Genomic DNA, 25,640 nt, shown 5'->3' with positions numbered 1-25,640 from the left:
GGCAACCTCGGTGGTTCGTTTGACTGGGAGAAATCCACAGCCCTGAAGGCGCAGCTCAGGGAGCTGCAGGAGATGAAGGCTCGAGCTTTCCTGGAGCGTGCACATAGTGGCTTTTTAGAACATAATGAGACTTGTTCCGCTATGTTCTTTAAGTCGGTTAGGGCAAGGCAGAGTAGGAAGGTAATGCATGGAGTTAGAAAAGAAGATGGTAGTGTAGTAAGTAAACCAGAGGAGATGGTCAGGGTGACAACTGATCATTTCCAAGGTTTATTTAAGGAAAGGGAAATAGATGTAGAGCAGGGAAATGTGTTTTTAGAACACTTGTCCCGGCGGTTGCCGGAGGACATTAGAGACGTGATGGAGGCCCAGATCTCACTAGAAGAGGTTGAGAGCGCCCTCAGGAGGATGGGTAAAGGGAAGGTGCCTGGGATGGATGGTCTACCGGCCGAGTTTTACCTCAAGTTTTGGGGTGTACTTGGACCGGTGGTACTCGAAGTCTTGAAGGCCATCCTTGAGACAGGGGTCCCAGGGGGATCAATGGCTGTTGGTGTGCTGTCACTTCTGTACAAGAAGGGGGACGCAACAGACCTTGGCAACTGGCGGCCATTGACCATGCTGTGTGTAGACTACAAGTTGCTTGCAAAGGTCTTAGCGGATCGGTTGCGCACAGCCCTTCCCTACGTCGTCCACGAGGATCAGACGTGCGGGGTAGAGGGACGCTCTATTAGATGGAACCTTCAGTTGATCAGGGACTCCATCGCCTGGGTTGAAGATAGAGGTCTGCCTTTAATGGTAGCAGCGCTTGATCAGGCGAAAGCTTTTGATCGCGTGAATAGATCCTTTCTATTCAGGGTATTAGGTAGATTAGGGTTCGGGGAGAAGTATATAGGATGGATCCGTACATTATATGTCGGAGCGGGGTGTCGAGTAAGCGTAAACGGTCACTTGGGTGACGTTTTTGACCTCTCGTCTGGGGTCAGGCAGGGGTGCCCGCTCTCGGCACTCCTCTTCGTTCTGTACATGGAGCCTCTGGGGGCTGCCATTAGGGCAGACACAGGGGTGGAGGGCTTGTTGATCCCTGGAAGCGGTGGGCTGCGTGTTAAGATGACGCAGTACGCCGACGACACTTCCTTGCTGCTATGCAAGGACTCGTGCCTGACAAGGTCCCTTGTGGAGGTAATCGGAAGATCGGTTACCATTGTGTGGTAATCGGAAGATGGCGCGGTAGAACGGATGTGCCCGGGGGGTTATCTCTCTGTGAGGGGGCCCTGAGGATTCTCGGGGTCCATTTTGAGACCTCTGGCTCAGCGACGCTGAACTGGAACATGAGGATCGCAGTGGTACAGAGGAAGCTAGCAATGTGGAAGGCCAGGTCGTTGTCTTTTATAGGCAAGGTCCTGGTCCTAAAGGTGGATGTATTGCCATCTCTGTTGTATTTGGCATACATCTACCCATTGCCGGCTTGTCTGAGGAGGCCTCTGGTGAGGCTTGTGTTTCAGTTCATGTGGGGTGGCAGGTACGAGTGGGTCGCCAGGGCACGCATGCTCTGTCCCATCGGGGAGGGAGGTAGGGGGGTACCCAACATCCCCCTCAAGCTGGACGCAATTTTTGTGTCCTTTGTGTTGACAGAACTGGCTCATCCGGTGATACACCCGTCCGGTTACCTCCTGCGGGTGTTCTTCTCCTACCAAGCGAGAAGCGTAATGGTGTGGTCTAACACGGGTCCTCGGGCGGAACAGCTGCCGTGGCACTTTGGCCATGCGGCCAAGTGGTTGCGTGCACACCCCGAGGTTGAAGTTGCCCGAGTAGGTTTAGACCACAGGCACCTGTACGAAGAGGTCAGGCAGGCAGGGAGTCCTGCGCCTGTAGCGGGCATCTCGGAAGTGGTCTGGGAGGGAGTGCAGGCGCGGGGCCTGGACAACAGGCTCAAGGACCTGAATTGGTTGAGCCTCCACAAGTGTCTGCCGGTACGGTCCACCATGTACCGGCATAGCTTGGCGCGATCCCCCACCTGCCCAAGGGCTGCTTGTGGCAGGGAGGAGACTGTGCGCCATGCTTTTTGGGACTGTGCCTTTGCCGGAGTGGTATGGGCGAGGGCACGGGTGTTGATAGTTTTGGTAAGAGGGGATTTTGTGGTGACATGGGCTAGGTTAGAGAGAGGGGTAGGGAGAGCGAGGGGTACAGATAGGGATAGACTTCTGCTCTGGCTTCTCATGAGCCTCTTTAAACGGGGGCTGTGGGAAGCCAGGCAGAATTTAGTAAAGACAGGGAGAGATTGGGGGGTGGAAGGGATATTTAGGAGGGTGGAAGGAGACTTAAGAGGTAGGATGAAGAGGGAGGAGAGGAAGTGGGGGAAACATGCGGCACGGGAGAGATGGAAAGGGGGTTTAGGGCTGGGGGTGTTAGATGGAGATTTATAAGGGGATAGATTAGGAGCGGAGAGATAGGGAAAGGTAGTGGTTAGGGATGACGGGGAGGGATGATGCTCCCCTGGGTTTTTTGTTTTTGGTTTGTGTGTTCTTGATTATTTGAAAATGCCATTATTTAAGTTGGAAAGAAAATTATAATTTTTGAACTGTATGAATGAATGGCATAGTAAGTAATAAATTATTTTTTCTAAAAAAAAAAATAAAAAAAAATCTGTTCTTATCAGTTTAATATCTGATACGTCCCCCATCGGGGGACTACATATTAAATGGATTTTTCGAACAGGGAGTCGGAAATGGGGCTTGCTCCGTCCGCTCCACGCATCGACCCGGTATTGCAGTACCTCCGGGAACGGTGCAACACTTTTCTCCCGTTGTCAAGGAAAAATACAAATTCACAAAGCTATGTAAACAGCTAGCTAGGGCTGGCTAGCTAGCTAGCTAGCAGAAGAAGAGAAGGAAATAAACATTCAAACTGAAAGAAAGGCGAAGCGCCCTTCAATGGGGTCCCCCGTTTCCCGCCATTTTACTTAAAAAAAAAAATTGGGGGCCAGGATTGTGTGTGTCTCTCTCTCTCTCTCTCTCTCTCTCTCTCTCTCTCTCTCTCTCTCTCTCTCTCTGTCTGTCTGTCTCTCTCTCTCTGTCTGTCTGTCTGTCTGTCTGTCTGTCTGTCTGTCTGTCTGTCTGTCTGTCGCTGTGTCTCTGTGTCTCTGTGTCTCTGTGTCTCTGTGTCTGTGACTGTGACTTTCTTTTTATCCACAGCCCTCGAAAACTTGGAAGAGTGGGTTCCGGGAGCACCCGCGGGAACCCTGCCTAGAGTGCACAGAGTGTGTCTCGGGCCCCGACCTCTTGACTTCCATATGACTCTGGTTTCTCTTCATTACGCACAAGCCTTTCGCCTTTTACTAAAGACTTCCGTGGAGAGGAACACTTACGAGTTTAACGTATTTTTGGAGCGGCTTTGCTTCTTGCAGAGCCCGGTATCTTGTTTCAAGAGAAATTGACAGAGATGGGCCAGGATAGGGACTTAAAGACGCATTAGCGACTTTTTCCAAAAAACACCTGCCTGTTGCCAAGGAAACGGTGGGTGGGTGGGTGGGTGGGTGGTTGGTTGAGTGGGGGTTGGAGGGGGAGAGGAGCTGGCTTTTGCCAACCCACCCGCTGAGGTCTGTCGAGACCCCCGGGGGTCCAGCGGTTTCAGGGTTCCATTTGTGGGTTATCGCTTCTCGGCCTTTTGGCTCAGTACAAGCTTGACACCGAGGTGTCCTAGAGCCCCTGAGTCAAGAGGTCGAAGGAAGGCAGGAGGGAGGATTTTTTACAAGGATTTGGCGGTTTTTTTAGAACCAACTTTCCTTTATTTTTCAGCTTCTGTCTAAAGAGAGCTTTTTTTGGAAGAATGGAGCAACAGAAAAAAGAACGGGCAGTACCTACAATCGGGTTGGCTAACACGGTGAGATTTTCGTGGATTGAAAAGGAGAAGGAGCCATGGGGGAGAGAGACTTTTGGGAGGAATATCCTGATGGGATACCTAAACCTGCAGGTCAAAGATGTTCTCTGTCTGCAGGGGAACCCATTAGAGAAGGCTTTTGACGTGACGCTATACACGGAGGAGAGACATGATGGAATAATGAAGAAGGTGAGGGCGGAGAAAGAAGAAGGACCCCTGTGCCATTACGCGGTGACCAGCCTGGCAAGGAATAACTTCAGGGTGGTCACCGTAAACATGTACAATCCGCATGTGAAGGATGAAGAAGTGAGGGCCTTTCTGGGGAGGTACATGGACAATGTCTCCTCAGCAAGGTACCTCAGGGACTCCCTGGGTTTCTGGAACGGGAAGAGAGGCTTCCAGGCGTTACTCAGGGAGTCCCCGAAGAGTGTGGATGGCTACCTCCATCCTCCGGCGATGTTCTCCCTGGGGGCTGACAGGGGGACGTTGTTTTATGCACGTCAGCCCCCGTTCTGCAGGCGTTGTATGGCCTACGGCCATATCCTGGCCTCGTGCAGCACCAAGAAGGCCTCCCTGTTTGCCTCATCCCCTTACATTTTGGTGGATGACTCCAGTGAGGGGTCTGTGGGCTGTTTGATAGAGGGATCCCAACTCCTGTTTGAGGAGATGGGGTCCCCTACACTCAGCCCTGAGGCATACAGGGAGGGGGGGGTGGAGGATGGTGGTGGGGAACCCAGGATGCAGGGCACTCGGCCTAACACACTGCCTGCATCCTGGGTTGGAGAGATGGAGGAGGACGGGGGGGCGTCAGGAGTGGAGAGGGCGTCCCCGCCGGTGGAGATGGACCAGGGGAGCATCGGGTGAGTCTCCTGTTTTTTTTGTTTGGTTTGGGGTTATTTGTTGGTTTTGTTTGTAAATAATTAAATGAATATTTCTGTTAAATTGTTTAGTTTAAATGTAAGGGGGTTGAGGGATGTTGTTAAAAGGAGGGCGGTGTTTAATTTTTTAGAGGGTGTGGGGTTTGATTTTTGTTTTTTACAGGAGGTTCACCTGAGGGATGGTGGGGATGTGGCTAGATTTAGGAAGGAGTGGGATAAGGGGGAATCTTTTTGGGGCATAGGAGGGGTGCACTCAACAGGAGTAGGAATATTGTGTGGTAATAGAGAAGTTAAGGTAGAGAGCACTTTTGTAATAGTGCAGGGTAGAGTATTGGGGATAGATGTAGTGTATAGAGAAGCTAGGTATAGATTAATTGGGGTATATGGGCCACAGGTGGCGGCAGACAGAAGGGAGATGGTGGACTGTCTGGCGCCCCTGTGTGTCACAAATAGGCACTTGGTGATAGGAGGGGACTTTAATATAGATTTAGGGGTAGGTGGTGATAGTAGTGCAGGCGCAATCACCGGGCTAATGGCTTGCCATGGTCTGGTTGATGGTGGCCTGCATACTACTCCGGCAATGGTCGGTCCTACATGGCGCAACTCCAGGGGGGTTGCGCGGAGGCTCGACTACATTTTTATATCCAGGTCTTTGGGTCAGTTGTCTGGGCGCCTGTTGCCTGTGTTCTTCACGGATCACGACGGGGTGTTCCTGCAGGTGGGGTCGCCAGTCTGCCTCTTCGGTAGGGGGTACTGGAAGTTAGATCGGGGTATACTGGAGGAGCAGGCTTTCGTTGACGCATTTTTTTGTTTCTTTCGGAGGCTTGACGGCCTCCGGTCCATGTGCGAGGGGGTGTTAGAGTGGTGGGATTTAGTGAAGGTGAGGATTAGGGCTTTTATAATAGGATATTGTAAAAGGAAAAAAAGGGAGGAAAGGAGGGAGGTGGATCGTATCCAAAGGTTAATTGAACTCGAGTACGAGGCGGGCAACCTCGGCGGGTCGATTGACTGGGAGAGATTCGCAGCCCTAAAGGCGCAGCTCAGGGAGCTGCAGGAGCAGAAGGCTCGAGCTTTCCTGGAGCGTGCGCATAGTGGCTTTCTAGAACATAATGAGACTTGTTCCGCTATGTTCTTTAAGTCGGTTAGGGCCAGGCAGAGTAGGAGGGTAATGCATGGCGTTAGGGAAGAAAATGGTAGTATAGTAAGTAAACCAGAGGAAATGGTCAGGGTGACAACTGATCATTTCCGAGGTTTATTTAAGGAAAGGGAAATAGATGTAGAGCAGGGAAACGTGTTTTTAGAACACTTGTCCCGGCGGTTGCCGGAGGACATTAGAGACGTGATGGAGGCCCAGATCTCACTAGAAGAGGTTGAGAGCGCTCTTAGGAGGATGGGTAAAGGGAAGGTGCCTGGGATGGATGGGCTGCCGGCTGAGTTTTACCTCAAGTTTTGGGGTATACTTGGACCGGTGGTCCTCGAAGTCTTGAAGGCCATCCTTGAGACGGGGGTCCCGGGGGGATCAATGGCTGTTGGTGTGCTGTCACTTCTTTATAAGAAGGGGGAAGCAACTGACCTTGGCAACTGGCGGCCGTTGACCATGCTGTGCGTAGATTACAAGATTCTTGCAAAGGTTTTAGCAGACCGGTTGCGCACAGCCCTTCCCTACGTCGTCCATGAGGATCAGACGTGCGGGGTAGAGGGCCGCTCTATAAGATGGAACCTACAGTTGATTAGGGACTCCATCGCCTGGGTTGAAGATAGAGGGCTGCCTTTAATGGTAGCAGCGCTAGATCAGGCGAAAGCCTTTGATCGCGTGAATAGATCCTTTCTATTCAGGGTATTAGGTAGATTAGGATTTGGGGAGAAGTTTATAGGATGGATCCGTACATTATATGTCGGAGCGGGGTGTCGAGTTAGTGTAAATAGTCACTTAGGTGACGTTTTTGACCTCTCGTCTGGGGTCAGGCAGGGATGCCCACTCTCGGCCCTCCTCTTCGTACTGTACATGGAGCCTCTGGGGGCTGCCATTAGGGCAGACACAGGGGTGGAGGGCTTGTTGATACCTGGGAGCGGTGGGCTGCGTGTTAAGATGACGCAGTACGCCGACGACACTTCCTTGCTGTTGTGCAAGGACTCGTGCCTGACAAGGTCTCTTGCCATCATTGGGGATTTCACCCAAGCGTCGGGGGCGGTTCTGAATCATGCAAAGTCTTCCGTTAAGTTTTTCGGAAGATGGCGCGGTAGAACGGATGTGCCCGGGGGGTTATCTCTCTGTGAGGGGGCCCTGAGGATTCTCGGGGTCCATTTTGAGACCTCTGGCTCAGCGACGCTGAACTGGAACATGGGTATCGCGGTGGTACAGAAGAAGTTGGCAATGTGGAAGGCTAGGTCTTTGTCCTTTATAGGTAAGGTCCTGGTCCTAAAGGTGGATGTATTGCCATCTCTTTTGTACTTGGCGTACATCTACCCATTGCCAGCTTGTCTGAGGAGGCCTCTAGTGAGGCTTGTGTTTCAGTTCATGTGGGGTGGCAGGTACGAGTGGGTCGCCAGGGTGCGCATGCTCTGTCCCATCGGGGAGGGAGGTAGGGGGGTACCACATCTCCCCCTCAAGCTGGACGCAATTTTTGTTTCTTTCTTGTTGACGGAGCTTGCTCAGCCAGTTATACACCCGTCCGGTTACCTCCTGCGGGTGTTCTTCTCGTATCAGGCGAGAAGCGTAATGGTGTGGTCTAACGCGGGTCCTCGGGCGGAACAGCTGCCGTGGCACTTTGGCCATGCGGCCAAGTGGCTGCGTGCGCACCCCGAGGTTGAAGTTGCCCGAGTAGGTTTAGATCACAGGCACCTGTACGAGGAGGTCAGGCAGGCAGGGAGTCCTGCGCCTGTAGCGGGCATCTCGTCAGTGGTCTGGGAGGGAGTGCAGGCGCGGGGCCTGGACAACAGGCTCAAGGACCTGAATTGGTTGAGCCTCCATAAGTGCTTGCCGGTACGTTCCATCATGTACCGGCATAGTTTGTCGCGATCCTCCACCTGTCCAAGATCTGCTTGTGGCAGGGAGGAGACTGTGCGCCATGCCTTCTGGGACTGTGCCTTTGCCGGACTAGTCTGGGCTAGGGCACGGGTGTTGCTAGGTATGGTTAGGAGCGATTTTTTGCTGACTTGGGCTAGGTTAGAGCGAGGCGTAGGGAGAGCGAGGGGAACGGATAGGGACAGGTTTCTGCTCTGGCTTCTCATGAGTCTCTTTAAAAGGGGACTGTGGGAAGCCAGGCAGAATTTAGTTAAGACAGGGAGAGATTGGGGGGTGGAAGGGATAGTGAGGAGGGTGGAAGGTGATGTGAGGGGGAGGATGAAGAGGGAGGAGATAAAGTGGGGGCAGCATGCGGCACGGGAGAGGTGGAAGGGGGGATTAGGGCTGGGAGTGTTAGAGTGAGGTTGGTAAGGGGATAGATTAGGGAAGGGAAGATAGGGAAGGGTTAGGTATTGGTTAGGTATGACGGGGAGGGACGATGCTCCCCTGAGGTTTGTTTTTGTTTGGGTGTTTGGTGATTTTGTAAATAGAATGAATGAGAATTATTATTTTGTAAAGTATGAATGGTATTGAGTGTAAATAAATTATTTTTTGTAAAAAAAAAAAAAAAAATCTGTTCTTATCAGTTTAATATCTGATACGTCCCCCATCGGGGGACTACATATTAAATGGATTTTTCGAACAGGGAGTCGGAAATGGGGCTTGCTCCGTCCGCTCCACGCATCGACCCGGTATTGCAGTACCTCCGGGAACGGTGCAACACTTTTCTTCCGTTGTCAAGGAAAAATACAAATTCACAAAGCTATGTAAACAGCTGGCTAGCTAGCTAGCTGGCTAGCTAGCAGAAGAAGAGAAGGAAAGAAACATTCAAACTGAAAGAAAGGCGAAGCGCCCTTCAATGGGGTCCCCCGTTTCCCGCCATTTTACTTAAAAAAAAAAAAAAAAAAAAAAAAAAAAAAAGAATTGGGGCCAGGATTGTGTGTGTGTGTGTGTGTGTCTCTCTCTCTCTCTCTCTCTCTCTCTCTCTCTCTCTTTCTCTGTCTGTCTGTCTGTCTGTCTGTCTGTCTGTCTGTCTGTCGCTGTGCCTCTGTGTCTGTGACTGTGACTTTCTTTTTATCCACAGCCCTCGAAAACTTGGAAGAGTGGGTTCCGGGAGCACCCGCGGGAACCCTGCCTAGAGTGCACAGAGTGTGTCTCGGGCCCCGACCTCTTGACTTCCATATGACTCTGGTTTCTCTTCATTACGCACAAGCCTTTCGCCTTTTACTAAAGACTTCCGTGGAGAGGAACACTTACGAGTTCAACGTATTTTTGGAGCGGCTTTGCTTCTTGCAGAGCCCGGTATCTTGTTTCAAGAGAAATTGACAGAGATGGGCCAGGATAGTGACTTAAAGACGCATTAGCGACTTTTTCCAAAAAACACCTGCCTGTTTGCCAGGGAAACGGTGGGTGGGTGGTTGGGTGGGTGGTTGGTTGGTTGAGTGGTGGTTGGAGGGGGAGTGGAGCTGGCTTTTGCCAACCCACCCGCTGAGGTCTGTCGAGACCCCCGGGGGTCCGGCGGTTTCAGGGTTCCATTTGTGGGTTATCGCTTCTCGGCCTTTTGGCTCAGATCAAGCTTGGTACCGAGGTGCCCCAGAGCTCGCTGAGTCAAAAGGTCGGAGATAGGAGGGCGATAGGTTTTGGCAAGAGTCGTTTACCAAAGGATTTTTGGAAAGTTACTTTGTTTTTTGCCTTCCTTTTGGAGAGTTATTTTAGGGTGCTTTTCCTGGTGGAAATGGCCTACAATAAGATCGGTCCCTTGGGCTGGACTGACAATACAGTAGGTTTGCATGGAAGGAACAAAGAGAGGGAGCCGATCGGTAAGGGAGGCCTTTGGAAAAATGCTTTTGATGGGACATGCTAAAGCTTACGGTTAAGGACGTGTTATGCCTCCAGGATAATCCTTTGGAGAGGGCATTTGATGTGACTTTGTATACAAGGAGGAGAAGTATGAAGAGGTGATGAGGAAGGCAAGAGAATGGGAGACTGAAAGCCCGATGTGTCACTACGTTGTCACAGGCCTGGCGAAAAATAATTTCAGGTGGTCACCGTTACACATGTATAACCCACATGTAAAGGACGAGGACGTGAGGGCCTTTCTGGGGAGATACCTGGACAGCATCTCCTCAGCAAGGCATGTGATAGATTCCATGGGCTTTTGGAATGGGAGGAGATGCTTCCAGGCTCTCCTCAGAGAGGACCCAAAAGGATTGGATGGTTACCTCCATCCTCCGGCAATGTTCTCCCTGGGGGCTGACAGGGGGACATTGTTTTATGCCCGTCAGCCTCCGTTCTGCAGGCGGTGTATGGCCTATGGCCATACCCTGGCCTCGTGTAACACCAGGAGATGCAGGTTCTGTGGATCGGAAGAGCACGGGGCCGGGGACTGTGCCGAGCCGAAGAAATGCCACGGGTGTGGCTCGGTAGCGCACCTGTGGCGGGACTGCCCGGCTCGGCGGAGGTCATACGCGTCTGCAGCTGGGGGGGGAGCGAGAGCGGAGGATGGAGGAAGACGAGGAAGAGAGGAGACGGAAGAGGGGGGTGGAAGGACTGAGCAGAAGGAGTCGGAGAAAGGAGAAGAAAAAGAAGAGGAGAGAGCGGAGACAGAAGGAGAGGTGGATGGGATAGTAGGAGAGGAGGCCGGGACAGAAGGAGAGGTGGCCGGGATGGAAGGAGAGATGGACGGGACAGAAGGAGAGGTGGTCGGAATAGAGGAAGGGAAGGAGGTGGAAGGAGAAAAGAAGAAGAAAAAAAAGAAGAAGACGGCGACGAGGATGGAGGAGAGTGAGGAGACGGAGAGATTAGAGGAGACAACAGTGGAGAGGAAGGAGGTGGAGGAGATTACGGAGAAGGAACCGGAAGGAGAGGCGGAAGGACGAAGGGGCGTGAAGGATTGGAGAGACAGTGAAGCGGCGAGGGCAAGGGTGGAGGAGTTGAGAGGGATGGTGAGGGAACTGGTAGAGAGAGAATGGGGAAAGGGAAAGGAGAGGGCAAGCACTGTGGGTGTCGCTACAGGTGATGAACCTGTGCTCAATACACCTCCGAGCAAGAGGCAAAAGAAGGTGGTGAGGAGGAGGGGTGGAAAGAAGGGGGGGGAGGCACAACGGGGGGATGGGGAGGTAGCGGGGCCCTCGTGGGCTCCGTCTTCTACAACTTTCAAGCCCCTGGCTGATCTGGACCTCCCAGGTATGGCCAATACATGGATGATGGAGGGAGAGACGGGGTTTTTATTTGGGGGTGTGACATCCCCGGTCAGGAGTCCAGAGGAGGGGGCGATGGATTTGAGTGGGGGGAATGTGCCGGGTGTTGTTGCTGTGTTCAGTGGAGGGGAGATGGTGGTTGAGGGGGGTGTTTTAGTGGATTTAGGAGTGGAGGTGGGTTCACAGGCAGCCGGGATGGAGAAGGGGAGCACTGGGTGAGTATTTGTTGTAATATAGGTGGAGTATACGGTAGGTTGTTGGAGTTTGGGTTTTGGATTTTGTTATAGTTTATTGGATTTGAAATGATTAGCTGTATTTGTTGATAGTAGATATTTAAGTTGATGGAATTATGGATGATTATTGTTTGGTTTTTGAAAAGTAATAAATATATATTTTGTAAAAAAAAAATCTGTTCTTATCAGTTTAATATCTGATACGTCCCCCATCGGGGGACTACATATTAAATGGATTTTTCGAACAGGGAGTCGGAAATGGGGCTTGCTCCGTCCGCTCCACGCATCGACCCGGTATTGCAGTACCTCCGGGAACGGTGCAACACTTTTCTTCCGTTGTCAAGGAAAAATGCAAATTCACAAAGCTCTGTAAACAGCTGGCTAGCTAGCTAGCTGGCTAGCTAGCAGAAGAAGAGAAACATTCAAACTGAAAGAAAGGCGAAGCGCCCTTCAATGGGGTCCCCCGTTTCCCGCCATTTTACTTTAAAAAAAAAAACAAAACAAAAAAAAAAACATTGGGGGCCAGGATTGTGTGTGTGTTTGTGTGTGTCTCTCTCTCTCTCTCTCTCTCTCTCTCTCTCTCTCTCTCTCTCTCTCTCTCTCTCTCTCTCTCTCTCTCTCTCTCTCTCTGTCTGTCTGTCGCTGTGCCTCTGTGTCTGTGACTTTCTTTTTATCCACAGCCCTCGAAAACTTGGAAGAGTGGGTTCCGGGAGCACCCGCGGGAACCCTGCCTAGAGTGCACAGAGTGTGTCTCGGGCCCCGACCTCTTGACTTCCATATGACTCTGGTTTCTCTTCATTACGCACAAGCCTTTCGCCTTTTACTAAAGACTTCCGTGGAGAGGAACACTTACGAGTTCAACGTATTTTTGGAGCGGCTTTGCTTCTTGCAGAGCCCGGTATCTTGTTTCAAGGGAAATTGACAGAGATGGGCCAGGATAGTGACTTAAAGACGCATTAGCGACTTTTTCCAAAAAACACCTGCCTGTTTGTTGCCAGGGAAACGGTGGTTGGTTGGTTGGTTGGTTGGTTGAGTGGTGGTTGGAGGGAGAGAGGAGCTGGCTTTTGCCAACCCACCCGCTGAGGTCTGTCGAGACCCCCGGGGGTCCGGCGGTTTCAGGGTTCCATTTGTGGGTTATCGCTTCTCGGCCTTTTGGCTCAGATCAAGCTTGGTACCGAGGTGCCCCAGAGCTCGCTGAGTCAAAAGGTCGAAGGTAGGAGGGCGATAGGTTTTGGCAGGTATTTTTACCTGGAGTTTTGGAAAGTTACTTTGGTTTTTGCCTTTTTGGAAAGAGCTATTTGAGGGTGCTTTTTACCTGGTGGAAATGGCACGGGATGCAACATACAAGTCGGTCCCTTGGGCTGGACTTGCCAACACCATACGTTTCGCATGGAAGGAAAAAGAGGGAGCCGATCGTAAGGGAGGCCTTTGGCAGGACGCTGCTGATGGGACAGCTGAAGCTTACGGTTAAGGAAGTGTTATGCCTCCAGGATAATCCTTTGGAGAGGGCATTTGATGTGACTTTGTATACAGAGGAGAAATACGAAGAAATGATGCGGAAGGCAAGAGAATTGGAGACTGAAAGCCCGATGTGTCACTACGTTGTCTCAGGCCTGGCGAGGAGTAATTTCAGAGTGGTGACGGTTACAATGTATAACCCACATGTAAAGGACGAGGAGGTGAGGGCCTTTCTGGGGAGATACCTGGACAGCATCTCCTCAGCAAGGTACCAGAAAGATTCCCTTGGCTTTTGGAATGGGAGGAGATGCTTCCAGGCTCTCCTCAGGGAGGACCCAAAAGGATTGGATGGTTACCTCCATCCTCCGGCAATGTTCTCCCTGGGGGCTGACAGGGGGACATTGTTTTATGCCCGTCAGCCTCCGTTCTGCAGGCGGTGTATGGCCTATGGCCATACCCTGGCCTCGTGTAACACCAGGAGATGCAGGTTCTGTGGATCGGAAGAGCACGGGGCCGGGGACTGTGCCGAGCCGAAGAAATGCCACGGGTGTGGCTCGGTAGCGCACCTGTGGCGGGACTGCCCGGCTCGGCGGAGGTCATACGCGTCTGCAGCTGGGGGGGGAGCGAGAGCGGAGGATGGAGGAAGACGAGGAAGAGAGGAGACGGAAGAGGGGGGTGGAAGGACTGAGCAGAAGGAGTCGGAGAAAGGAGAAGAAAAAGAAGAGGAGAGAGCGGAGACAGAAGGAGAGGTGGATGGGATAGTAGGAGAGGAGGCCGGGACAGAAGGAGAGGTGGCCGGGATGGAAGGAGAGATGGACGGGACAGAAGGAGAGGTGGTCGGAATAGAGGAAGGGAAGGAGGTGGAAGGAGAAAAGAAGAAGAAAAAAAAGAAGAAGACGGCGACGAGGATGGAGGAGAGTGAGGAGACGGAGAGATCAGAGGAGACAACAGTGGAGAGGAAGGAGGTGGAGGAGATTACGGAGAAGGAACCGGAAGGAGAGGCGGAAGGACGAAGGGGCGTGAAGGATTGGAGAGACAGTGAAGCGGCGAGGGCAAGGGTGGAGGAGTTGAGAGGGATGGTGAGGGAACTGGTAGAGAGAGAATGGGGAAAGGGAAAGGAGAGGGCAAGCACTGTGGGTGTCGCTACAGGGGATGAACCTGTGCTCAATACACCTCCGAGCAAGAGGCAAAAGAAGGTGGTGAGGAGGAGGGGTGGAAAGAAGGGGGGGGAGGCACAACGGGGGGATGGGGAGGTAGCGGGGCCCTCGTGGGCTCCGTCTTCTACAACTTTCAAGCCCCTGGCTGATCTGGACCTCCCAGGTATGGCCAATACATGGATGATGGAGGGAGAGACAGGGTTTTTATTTGGGGGTGTGACATCCCCGGTCAGGAGTCCAGAGGAGGGGGCGATGGATTTGAGTGGGGGGAATGTGCCGGGTGTTGTTGCTGTGTTCAGTGGAGGGGAGATGGTGGTTGAGGGGGGTGTTTTAGTGGATTTAGGAGTGGAGGTGGGTTCACAGGCAGCCGGGATGGAGAAGGGGAGCACTGGGTGAGTATTTGTTGTAATATAGGTGGAGTATACGGTAGGTTGTTGGAGTTTGGGTTTTGGATTTTGTTATAGTTTATTGGATTTGAAATGATTAGCTGTATTTGTTGATAGTAGATATTTAAGTTGATGGAATTATGGATGATTATTGTTTGGTTTTTGAAAAGTAATAAATATATATTTTGTAAAAAAAAAAAAATCTGTTCTTATCAGTTTAATATCTGATACGTCCCCCATCGGGGGACTACATATTAAATGGATTTTTCGAACAGGGAGTCGGAAATGGGGCTTGCTCCGTCCGCTCCACGCATCGACCCGGTATTGCAGTACCTCCGGGAACGGTGCAACACTTTTCTTCCGTTGTCAAGGAAAAATGCAAATTCACAAAGCTCTGTAAACAGCTGGCTAGCTAGCTAGCTGGCTAGCTAGCAGAAGAAGAGAAGGAAAGAAACATTCAAACTGAAAGAAAGGCGAAGCGCTCTTCAATGGGGTCCCCCGTTTCCCGCCATTTTACTTAAAAAAAAAAAAAAAAACAAAAAAAAAAAATTGGGGCCCGGATTGTGTGTGTGTGTGTCTCTCTCTCTCTCTCTCTCTCTCTCTCTCTCTCTCTCTCTCTCTCTCTCTCTCTCTCTCTCTCTCTCTCTCTCTCTCTCTCTCTCTCTCTCTCTCTCTGTGCCTCTGTGTCTGTGACCTTCTTTTTATCCACAGACAGCCCTCGAAAACTTGGAAGAGTGGGTTCCGGGAGCACCCGCGGGAACCCTGCCTAGAGTGCACAGAGTGTGTCTCGGGCCCCGACCTCTTGACTTCCATATGACTCTGGTTTCTCTTCATTACGCACAAGCCTTTCGCCTTTTACTAAAGACTTCCGTGGAGAGGAACACTTACGAGTTCAACGTATTTTTGGAGCGGCTTTGCTTCTTGCAGAGCCCGGTATCTTGTTTCAAGAGAAATTGACAGAGATGGGCCAGGATAGTGACTTAAAGACGCATTAGCGACTTTTTCCAAAAAACACCTGCCTGTTGCCAGGGAAACGGTGGGTGGGTGGTTGGGTGGGTGGTTGGTTGGTTGAGTGGTGGTTGGAGGGGGAGAGGAGCTGGCTTTTGCCAACCCACCCGCTGAGGTCTGTCGAGACCCCCGGGGGTCCGGCGGTTTCAGGGTTCCATTTGTGGGTTATCGCTTCTCGGCCTTTTGGCTAAGATCAAGCTTGACACCGAGGTGTCCCACAGCTCGCTTAGCCAGAAGGTCTCTCAGGAGAGCGGTAAGAATTTTTTTTGATTTTTGATCAAGAATAACAAAAAAAGGAAAATATACACTTTTGGGGAACTTTATTTTTCTCCCTTAAAATTGTTTTGGGTTTTTCTTTGTTTTGGAGGAGTGCGTCATTTTTTTTGTGAGGATGGCGCAGAAATCAGCAAATGGGTCGGTCCCCGGGATCGGGCTCGCTAACACCCTGCGTTTTGCTTGGAAGGAGAAGGATGTGGAGACATTTGGGAGGGAGACATTCGGGAGGACAGTCCTTATGGGGACATTAAAACTGAAAGTGGAAGAAGTGTTTTGCCTTCAAGGCAACTCACTGGAAGGGACTTTCGACGTTGCTTTCTACACGGAGAGGAAGCATGATGAGATCCTGAAGAAAGCGAAGGAGGTTGGGAATACAAAGCCCATGTGTTTCTACGAGGTGAAGAGTCTGGCGAAGAACAATTTTCGGGTTGTAACCGTCAACCATGTATAACCCCTACGTCAAGGATGAGGAGGTGAGGGCCTTTCTGGGGAGATATATGGATGGTGTCTCCTCAGGAAGGCCCATCAAGGACTCTATGGGGTTTTGGACTGGGAGGAGAGGGTTTCAGGCCCTCCTCAGGGAAGATCCTAGGGGAGTGGGGGGGCTACCTTCATCCCCCGGCTATGTTCTCCCTGGGGGCTGACAGGGGGACATTGTATTATGCACGTCAGCCCCCGTTTTGCAGGCGCTGTATGGCCTATGGACACATCCTGGCCTCGTGCAGCACTAGAAAGTGCAGATTTTGTGGATCTGGGGAGCACGAGGCCAAGGACTGTGACGAGCCGAAGGCCTGCCACGGGTGTGGCTCTACTCAGCACCTGTGGCGCGATTGCCCGGCTCGTCAACGGTCATACGCGTCTGCAGTGGGAGGGGGAGCAGGAGCGGGGGATGGGGGAAGAAGAGGAGGGGAAGGACGGGTTTTTTTTGCACAAAGAACTGGCCCAGAGGGTAAAAGAAAGAAGAAGAGAAAAGAGTGATAGCAGGAGGAGAAAGGACAAGAGAAGATAGGGAGCAGAAGATGGGAAGAAGGATGAAGATGGGGAAGTGGAGGAGCGGAAGAACGGGAAGGAGGGGGAGCCTGTGACAGGACCTGTGGGGGTGCCTGGGGCAGGACCTGTGGGAGGGGTGCCTGTGGCAGGTTCTGTGGGAGGGGTGCCTGTCGAAGGACCTGTGGAGGGGGGGGGGGCCTGTGGAAGGACCTGTGGAGGGGGGGGGGGGGTGCCTGGGGCAGGACCGGTGGAGCGGGAGGGGGGGAGGGGGTACGGGAGTGGGGGGATAGCATGTCGGATTTCCTTGTGGAAGAGATGAGGGAAATGGTGGAGGAGCTAGCGGGGAGGGGGTGGTGTCTCCCCGCTACCTCCTACACCAAAAAAAGACAAAAAGAAACGGAAGATGAAGGGGGGTTGGGAGGTAGTGAGAGGGAGGGGGGTGTAGAGGGGGAGGGGGGGGCTAAGAGATCAGCGGGGGGGGGAGGGGGGAGGACATTGGTCTCCCTGTTTGCCTCAACCCCTCAAAATTTAGAGGAGGGTGGCTCCGGTGAGGGGTCTGTGGGCTGTTTGTCGGAGGGGTCTCAACTCCTGTTTGGGGAGATGGGATCCCCGATACTCAGCCCCGAGGCATACAGGGAGGGGGGGTTGGAGAGTGGTGGTGAGGAACCCAGGGTGCAGGGCACTAGGCCTAACACACTGCCTGCATCCTGGGTTGGAGGGATGGAGGAGGACGGGGGGGCGTCAGGAGAGGAGAGGACGTCCCCGCCGGTGGAGATGGACCAGGGGAGCATCGGGTGAGTCTCCTGTTTTTTCTTTGGGTTTTGGGTTAAATTGTAAATAATTATTAAATAAATATGTCTGTTTCTTTGTTTAGTTTAAATGTTAGAGGTTTAAGGGATTTTGTTAAAAGGAGGGCGGTTTTTTTTATTTAGAGGGTGTGGGTTTTGATTTCTGTTTTTTACAGGAGGTTCACCTGAGGGATGGTGGGGATGTGCATAGATTTAGGAGGGAGTGGGATAAGGGGGAATCTTTTTGGGGCATAGGAGGGGTGCACTCAACAGGAGTAGGAATTTTGTGTGGGAATAGAGAGGTTAAGATAGAGAGCACTTTTGTTATAATGCAGGGTAGAGTAATGGGGATAGATGTAGTGTATAGAGAAGCTAGGTATAGATTAATTGGGGTATATGGGCCACAGGTGGCGGCAGACAGAAGGGAGATGGTGGACTGTCTGGCGCCCCTGTGTGTTACAAATAGGCACTTGGTGATAGGAGGGGATTTTAATATAGATTTAGAGGTAGGTGGTGATAGTAGTGTAGGCGCCATCACCGGGCTAATGGCTTGCCATGGTCTGGTTGATGGTGGCCTGCATACTACTCCGGCAATGGTCGGTCCTACATGGCGCAACTCCAGGGGGGTTGCGCGGAGGCTCGACTACATTTTTATATCCAGGTCTTTGGGTCAGTTGTCTGGGCGCCTGTTGCCTGTGTTCTTCACGGATCACGACGGGGTGTTCCTGCAGGTGGGGTCGCCAGTCTGCCTCTTCGGTAGGGGGTACTGGAAGCTAGATCGGGATATACTGGAGGAGCAGGCTTTCGTTGACGAATTTTTTGACGGCTTGACGGCCTCCGGTCCATGTGCGAGGGGGTGTTAGAGTGGTGGGATTTAGTGAAGGTGAGGATTAGGGCTTTTATAATAGGATATTGTAAAAGGAAAAAAAGGGAGGAAAGGAGGGAGGTGGATCGTATCCAAAGGTTAATTGAACTCGAGTACGAGGCGAGCAACCTCGGCGGGTCGATTGACTGGGAGAGATTCGCAGCCCTAAAGGCGCAGCTCAGGGAGCTGCAGGAGCAGAAGGCTCGAGCTTTCCTGGAGCGTGCGCATAGTGGCTTTCTAGAACATAATGAGACTTGTTCCGCTATGTTCTTTAAGTCGGTTAGGGCCAGGCAGAGTAGGAGGGTAATGCATGGCGTTAGGGAAGAAAATGGTAGTATAGTAAGTAAACCAGAGGAAATGGTCAGGGTGACAACTGATCATTTCCGAGGTTTATTTAAGGAAAGGGAAATAGATGTAGAGCAGGGAAACGTGTTTTTAGAACACTTGTCCCGGCGGTTGCCGGAGGACATTAGAGACGTGATGGAGGCCCAGATCTCACTAGAAGAGGTTGAGAGCGCTCTTAGGAGGATGGGTAAAGGGAAGGTGCCTGGGATGGATGGGCTGCCGGCTGAGTTTTACCTCAAGTTTTGGGGTATACTTGGACCGGTGGTCCTCGAAGTCTTGAAGGCCATCCTTGAGACGGGGGTCCCGGGGGGATCAATGGCTGTTGGTGTGCTGTCACTTCTTTATAAGAAGGGGGAAGCAACTGACCTTGGCAACTGGCGGCCGTTGACCATGCTGTGCGTAGATTACAAGATTCTTGCAAAGGTTTTAGCAGACCGGTTGCGCACAGCCCTTCCCTACGTCGTCCATGAGGATCAGACGTGCGGGGTAGAGGGCCGCTCTATAAGATGGAACCTACAGTTGATTAGGGACTCCATCGCCTGGGTTGAAGATAGAGGGCTGCCTTTAATGGTAGCAGCGCTAGATCAGGCGAAAGCCTTTGATCGCGTGAATAGATCTTTTCTATTCAGGGTGTTAGGTAGATTAGGATTTGGGGAGAAGTACATAGGATGGATCCGTACATTATATGTCGGAGCGGGGTGCCGAGTAAGTGTAAATAGTCACTTGGGTGACGTTTTTGACCTCTCGTCTGGGGTCAGGCAGGGATGCCCACTCTCGGCCCTCCTCTTCGTACTGTACATGGAGCCTCTGGGGGCTGCCATTAGGGCAGACACAGGGGTGGAGGGCTTGTTGATCCCTGGGAGCGGTGGGCTGCGTGTTAAGATGACGCAGTACGCCGACGACACTTCCTTGCTGTTGTGCAAGGACTCGTGCCTGACAAGGTCTCTTGCCATCATTGGGGATTTCACCCAAGCGTCGGGGGCGGTTCTGAACCATGCAAAGTCTTCCGTTAAGTTTTTCGGAAGATGGCGCGGTAGGACGGATGTGCCCGGGGGGTTATCTCTCTGTGAGGGGGCCCTGAGGATTCTCGGGGTCCATTTTGAGACCTCTGGCTCAGCGACGCTGAACTGGAACATGGGTATTGCAGTGGTACAGAAGAAGCTGGCAATGTGGAAGGCTAGGTCTTTGTCTTTTATAGGTAAGGTCCTGGTCCTGAAGGTGGATGTATTGCCATCTCTTTTGTATTTGGCGTACATCTACCCATTGCCTGCTTGTCTGAGGAGGCCTCTAGTGAGGCTTGTGTTTCAGTTCATGTGGGGTGGCAGGTACGAGTGGGTCGCCAGGGCGCGCATGCTCTGTCCCATCGGGGAGGGAGGTAGGGGGGTACCACATCTCCCCCTCAAGCTGGACGCAATTTTTGTTTCTTTCTTGTTGACGGAGCTTGCTCAGCCAGTTATACACCCGTCCGGTTACCTCCTGCGGGTGTTCTTCTCGTATCAGGCGAGAAGCGTAATGGTGTGGTCTAACGCGGGTCCTCGGGCGGAACAGCTGCCGTGGCACTTTGGCCATGCGGCCAAGTGGCTGCGTGCGCACCCCGAGGTTGAAGTTGCCCGAGTAGGTTTAGACCACAGGCACTTGTACGAGGAGGTCAGGCAGGCAGGGAGTCCTGCGCCTGTAGCGGGCATCTCGTCAGTGGTCTGGGAGGGAGTGCAGGCGCGGGGCCTGGACAACAGGCTCAAGGACCTGAATTGGTTGAGCCTCCATAAGTGCTTGCCGGTACGTTCCATCATGTACCGGCATAGTTTGTCGCGATCCTCCACCTGTCCAAGATCTGCTTGTGGCAGGGAGGAGACTGTGCGCCATGCCTTCTGGGACTGTGCCTTTGCCGGACTAGTATGGGCTAGGGCACGGGTGTTGTTAGGAAAGGTAAGAGGAGATTTTGTTTTGACGTGGGCTAGATTAGAGAGAGGTGTAGGGAGAGCGAGGGGTACAAATAGGGACAGGTTTCTGCTCTGGCTTCTCGTGAGTCTCTTTAAAAGGGGACTGTGGGAAGCCAGGCAGAATTTAGTCAAGACAGGGAGAGATTGGGGGGTGGAAGGGATAGTGAGGAGGGTGGAAGGTGATTTGAGGGGGAGGATGAAGAGGGAGGAGAGGAAGTGGGGGCAGCATGCGGCACGGGAGAGGTGGAAGGGGGGGTTAGGGCTGGGAGTGTTAGAAGTAGATTTATAAGGGGATAGATTAGAGATGGGGAGATAGGGAAAGGGTTAGGTATTGGTTAGGTATGACGGGGAGGGACGATGCTCCCCTGAGGTTTGTTTTTGTTTGGGTGTTTGGTGATTTTGTAAATAGAATGAATGAGAATTATTATTTTGTAAAGTATGAATGGTATTGAGTGTAAATAAATTATTTTTTGTAATCTGTTCTTATCAGTTTAATATCTGATACGTCCCCCATCGGGGGACTACATATTAAATGGATTTTTCGAACAGGGAGTCGGAAATGGGGCTTGCTCCGTCCGCTCCACGCATCGACCCGGTATTGCAGTACCTCCGGGAACGGTGCAACACTTTTCTCCCGTTGTCAAGGAAAAATACAAATTCACAAAGCAATGTAAACAGCTAGCTAGGGCTGGCTAGCTAGCTAGCTGGCTAGCAGAAGAAGAGAAGGAAAGAAACATTCAAACTGAAAGAAAGGCGAAGCGCCCTTCAATGGGGTCCCCCGTTTCCCGCCATTTTACTTAAAAAAAAAAAAAATTGGGGCCAGGATTGTGTGTGTGTGTGTCTCTCTCTCTCTCTCTCTCTCTCTCTCTCTCTCTCTCTCTCTCTGTGCCTCTGTGTCTCTGTGTCTCTGTGTCTGTGACTTTCTTTTTATCCACAGCCCTCGAAAACTTGGAAGAGTGGGTTCCGGGAGCACCCGCGGGAACCCTGCCTAGAGTGCACAGAGTGTGTCTCGGGCCCCGACCTCTTGACTTCCATATGACTCTGGTTTCTCTTCATTACGCACAAGCCTTTCGCCTTTTACTAAAGACTTCCGTGGAGAGGAACACTTACGAGTTCAACGTATTTTTGGAGCGGCTTTGCTTCTTGCAGAGCCCGGTATCTTGTTTCAAGAGAAATTGACAGAGATGGGCCAGGATAGTGACTTAAAGACGCATTAGCGACTTTTTCCAAAAAACACCTGCCTGTTGCCAGGGAAACGGTGGGTGGGTGGGTGGGAGGGTGGGTGGTTGAGTGGGCGTTGGAGGGGGAGAGGAGCTGGCTTTTGCCAACCCACCCGCTGAGGTCTGTCGAGACCCCCGGGGGTCCGGCGGTTTCAGGGTTCCATTTGTGGGTTATCGCTTCTCGGCCTTTTGGCTCAGTACAAGCTTGACACCGAGGTGTCCTACAGCCCCTGAGTCAAGAGGTCGAAGTAGGTAGGCGGTACAATTTTTGCGTTTTTGGGTATTTTTGGATCTCGGAAGTCTGGGCCATTTTTGGCTTTTCTTTTCATTTTCCTTTTTCCTGGAGGTGAGGAGTGGAACGAAGCCAAGTGTGCCAATCTATTTTGGGAATGGCGAAAAACTCGTCATATGGGTCGGTCCCAGGGATCGGGCTTGCCAATACTTTGCGGTTTGCATGGAAAGAAAAAGAGAAGGAACCATTTGGAAGAGAAACCTTTGGACGATCAATCTTGATGGGAGTTCTTAAACTGGCGGTAAAAGATGTGTATTGCCTCCAAGGCAACTCGTTGGAGGGTGTTTTTGATGTAGCATTCTACACAGAGGCCAAACATGACGAGGTTCTTCAAAAGGCGAGAACAGTCGGAGGGGAGAAGCCGATGTGCAATTATGAAGTAAAGAGTTTGGCAAAGAACAATTTCAGGATCGTAACAGTAAATATCTACAACCCCTATGTAAAGGACGAGGAGGTGAGGGCCTTCCTGGGGAGATATATGGATAGTGTCTCCTCAGGAAGGCACCTCAAGGATACGCTTGGGTTTTGGAATGGAAGAAGAGGCTTCCAAGCTCTCCTAAGAGAAGACCCTAAGGGAATAGGTGGGTACCTTCATCCCCCAGCTATGTTCTCCCTGGGGGCTGACAGGGGGACTTTATACTATGCACGTCAGCCCCCATTCTGCAGGCGCTGTATGGCCTATGGACATATCCTGGCCTCGTGCAGCACTAGAAAGTGTCGATTTTGTGGGTCTGGGGAGCACGAGGCCAGGGACTGTGACGAGCCGAAGGCGTGCCACGGGTGTGGTTCCACTCAGCACCTGTGGCGCGATTGCCCGGCTCGTCAGCGGTCATACGCGTCTGCAGTCGGAGGGGGAGCAGGAGCAGGGGATGGGGGTAGAAGAGGAGGGGAAGGAAGTAAATCCCAGGCAAAGGGCGTGAGCCCAGAGGATAAGGACGAAAGGGAAGGACTAAAAGAAGAGGAGAAAGGAGAGACTACAGCAGAAGAAGTGGGAAGAGAAGGAACTGGAGCGGAAGAAGGAAAGGAGAAGAATGGAAGAAAGGAAGAGCAAGAGAGAACAATAGAGAAGGGAGGGGTGGTGGAGGGGGTGCCGGTGGAAGGACCTGTGGAGGTGGTGGAGGAGGGGGGAGGGGGTGTGAGAGAGTGGGGGGACAGCATGTCAAGTTCCTGTGTAGAGGAGATGAGAGAAATGGTGGAGGGGCTAGCGGGGGAGAGGGGTGGTGTCTCCCCGCTACCTCCTACACCAAAAAAGAAAGGGAAGAGGAAGAACTTGACAGGCAGGGAGAGGGAGGGGGTTGTGGATGGAGGGGAGGGGGGGGTAGCCAAGAGAGGGATGGGGGAGGGAAAGGTAAAGTTGTCTTCTCTTTTTTCTGCAGCCCCGCAGCTTTCTGTGGAAGGTGAATCCCTGGAGGTTGGTCTGGATGTTTTGACTGGGGGTTCTCAGCTCCTCTTTGAGGGGCTGGGATCCCCTAGTCTCAGCCCGGCGGCTTTCAGGGAGGAAGAAATGGAGGGTGTTGGTGGGGAACCCAGGATGCAGGGAACTCGGCCTAACACCATACCTGCATCCTGGGTTGGAGTAATGGAGGAGGACGGGGGGACGTCAGATGAGGGGAAGACGTCCCTGCCGGATGTTATGGACCAGGGGAGCATCAGGTGAGCCTCCTGTTGGTTGTGATTGTTTAGGGTTTTATTTTTGAAAAAGTTAGGTTATTTTGTGTTTTGTTTATAATATAATCTTATGATAATTTTGTTTAGTTTAAATGTAAGGGGTTTAAGAGATTTTGTTAAGAGGAGGGCGGTGTTTAGTTTTTTAGAAGGGGTGGGTTTTGACGTTTGTTTTTTGCAGGAGGTTCACCTGAGGGATGGAGGGGATGTCAAAAGGTTTAGGAGAGAGTGGGATAAGGGTTATTCGTTGTGGGGCATAGGAGGGGTGCACTCAACGGGGGTAGGGATATTGTTTGGGAATAGGGAGGTTGTTGTAGAGAGCACTTTTGGCGTAGTACAGGGGAGAGTTTTGGGTGTTGATATCACATATAGGGATATTAGATATAGGTTATTTGGGGTGTATGGGTCACAGGTGGCGGCAGACAGGAGGGAGATGGTGGACTGTCTGGCGCCCCTGTGTGTCACAAATAGGCACTAAGTGATAGGAGGTGATTTTAATATAGATTTGGGGATAGGGGGAGACAGTAGTGCAGGCGCCATCACCGGGCTAATGGCTTGCCATGGCCTGGTTGATGGTGGCCTGCACACTACTCCGGCAATGGTCGGTCCCACATGGCGTAACTCCAGGGGGGTTGCGCGGAGGCTCGACTATATATTTGTATCTGGGTCTTTGGGTCGTTTGTCCGGGCGGCTGTTAACTGTCTTCTTTTCGGACCATGACGGGGTGCTCCTGCAGGTGGGGTCGCCAGTCTGCCTCTTCGGTAGGGGGTACTGGAAACTAGACCGGGATTTACTGGATGAGCAGGTGTTTGTTAATGCTGTCACAGGGGTGTTTCGGAGGCTTGAAGGCCTCCGGCCCATGTGTGAGGGGGTGTTAGAGTGGTGGGATATAGTAAAGGTAAGGATTAGGGCCTTTATTATAGGATATGGTAAGAGGAAGAAAAGGGAGGAAAGGAGGGAGGTGGATCATATCCAAAGGTTGCTCGAACTTGAGTACGAGGCAGGCAACCTCGGTGGTTCGTTTGACTGGGAGAAATCCACTGCCCTGAAGGCGCAGCTCAGGGAGCTGCAGGAGCAGAAGGCTCGAGTTTTCCTGGAGCGTGCACATAGTGGCTTTTTAGAACATAATGAGACTTGTTCCGCTATGTTCTTTAAGTCGGTTAGGGCAAGGCAGAGTAGGAAGGTAATGCATGGAGTTAGAAAAGAAGATGGTAGTGTAGTAAGTAAACCAGAGGAGATGGTCAGGGTGACAACTGATCATTTCCGAGGTTTATTTAAGGAAAGGGAAATAGAGGTAGAGCAGGGAAATGTGTTTTTAGAACACTTGTCCCGGCGGTTGCCGGAGGACATTAGAGACGTGATGGAGGCCCAGATCTCACTAGAAGAGGTTGAGAGCGCTCTTAGGAGGATGGGAAAAGGGAAGGTGCCTGGGATGGATGGGCTGCCGGCAGAGTTTTACCTCAAGTTTTGGGGTATACTTGGACCGGTTGTACTCGAAGTCTTGAAGGCCATCCTCGAGACGGGGGTCCCGGGGGGTTCAATGGTAGTCGGTGTGCTGTCACTTCTTTACAAGAAGGGGGACGCAACCGACCTTGGCAACTGGCGGCCATTGACCATGCTGTGTGTAGATTACAAGTTGCTTGCAAAGGTCTTAGCGGATCGGTTGCGCACAGCCCTTCCCTACGTCGTCCACGAGGATCAGACGTGCGGGGTAGAGGGACGCTCTATTAGATGGAACCTTCAGTTGATCAGGGACTCCATCGCCTGGGTTGAAGATAGAGGTCTGCCTTTAATGGTAGCAGCGCTTGATCAGGCGAAAGCCTTTGATCGCGTGAATAGATCCTTTCTATTCAGGGTATTAGGTAGATTAGGGTTTGGGGAGAAGTATATAGGATGGATCCGTACATTATATGTCGGAGCGGGGTGTCGAGTAAGTGTAAACGGTCACTTGGGTGACGTTTTTGACCTCTCGTCTGGGGTCAGGCAGGGGTGCCCGCTCTCG

The 25,640-nt window shown here is 52.0% G+C and overlaps 7 non-coding genes and 3 pseudogenes across 7 annotated transcripts; all 10 read left to right on the top strand.

Annotated features, from left to right (window-relative positions):
* The first annotated feature begins 2,606 nt into the window (after positions 1-2,606).
* LOC139403497 (U2 spliceosomal RNA) lies at positions 2,607-2,792 on the top strand. The gene has a single exon (XR_011633506.1). It is a non-coding gene; the product is annotated as a U2 spliceosomal RNA (small nuclear RNA).
* A 495-nt stretch (positions 2,793-3,287) lies between these two features.
* On the top strand, positions 3,288-3,404 carry LOC139403514 (U5 spliceosomal RNA). The gene has a single exon (XR_011633510.1). It is a non-coding gene; the product is annotated as a U5 spliceosomal RNA (small nuclear RNA).
* A 4,955-nt stretch (positions 3,405-8,359) lies between these two features.
* Positions 8,360-8,541, top strand: LOC139403500 (U2 spliceosomal RNA). Its single transcript, XR_011633507.1, has one exon. It is a non-coding gene; the product is annotated as a U2 spliceosomal RNA (small nuclear RNA).
* A 457-nt stretch (positions 8,542-8,998) lies between these two features.
* On the top strand, positions 8,999-9,115 carry LOC139403522 (U5 spliceosomal RNA). Its single transcript, XR_011633517.1, has one exon. It is a non-coding gene; the product is annotated as a U5 spliceosomal RNA (small nuclear RNA).
* A 2,287-nt stretch (positions 9,116-11,402) lies between these two features.
* On the top strand, positions 11,403-11,576 carry LOC139403508 (U2 spliceosomal RNA; annotated as a pseudogene).
* A 451-nt stretch (positions 11,577-12,027) lies between these two features.
* LOC139403521 (U5 spliceosomal RNA) lies at positions 12,028-12,144 on the top strand. The gene has a single exon (XR_011633516.1). It is a non-coding gene; the product is annotated as a U5 spliceosomal RNA (small nuclear RNA).
* A 2,283-nt stretch (positions 12,145-14,427) lies between these two features.
* Positions 14,428-14,604, top strand: LOC139403507 (U2 spliceosomal RNA; annotated as a pseudogene).
* A 459-nt stretch (positions 14,605-15,063) lies between these two features.
* On the top strand, positions 15,064-15,180 carry LOC139403520 (U5 spliceosomal RNA). The gene has a single exon (XR_011633515.1). It is a non-coding gene; the product is annotated as a U5 spliceosomal RNA (small nuclear RNA).
* Positions 15,181-20,919: 5,739 nt separating this feature from the next.
* Positions 20,920-21,090, top strand: LOC139403510 (U2 spliceosomal RNA; annotated as a pseudogene).
* A 407-nt stretch (positions 21,091-21,497) lies between these two features.
* On the top strand, positions 21,498-21,614 carry LOC139403518 (U5 spliceosomal RNA). Its single transcript, XR_011633514.1, has one exon. It is a non-coding gene; the product is annotated as a U5 spliceosomal RNA (small nuclear RNA).
* The last annotated feature ends 4,026 nt before the right edge of the window (positions 21,615-25,640 follow it).

Source organism: Oncorhynchus clarkii, unplaced genomic scaffold (assembly GCF_045791955.1).
Source record: "Oncorhynchus clarkii lewisi isolate Uvic-CL-2024 unplaced genomic scaffold, UVic_Ocla_1.0 unplaced_contig_2042_pilon_pilon, whole genome shotgun sequence".
Classification (NCBI taxonomy): domain Eukaryota; kingdom Metazoa; phylum Chordata; class Actinopteri; order Salmoniformes; family Salmonidae; genus Oncorhynchus; species Oncorhynchus clarkii.
This window is presented reverse-complemented; position numbering and strand designations above follow the sequence as displayed.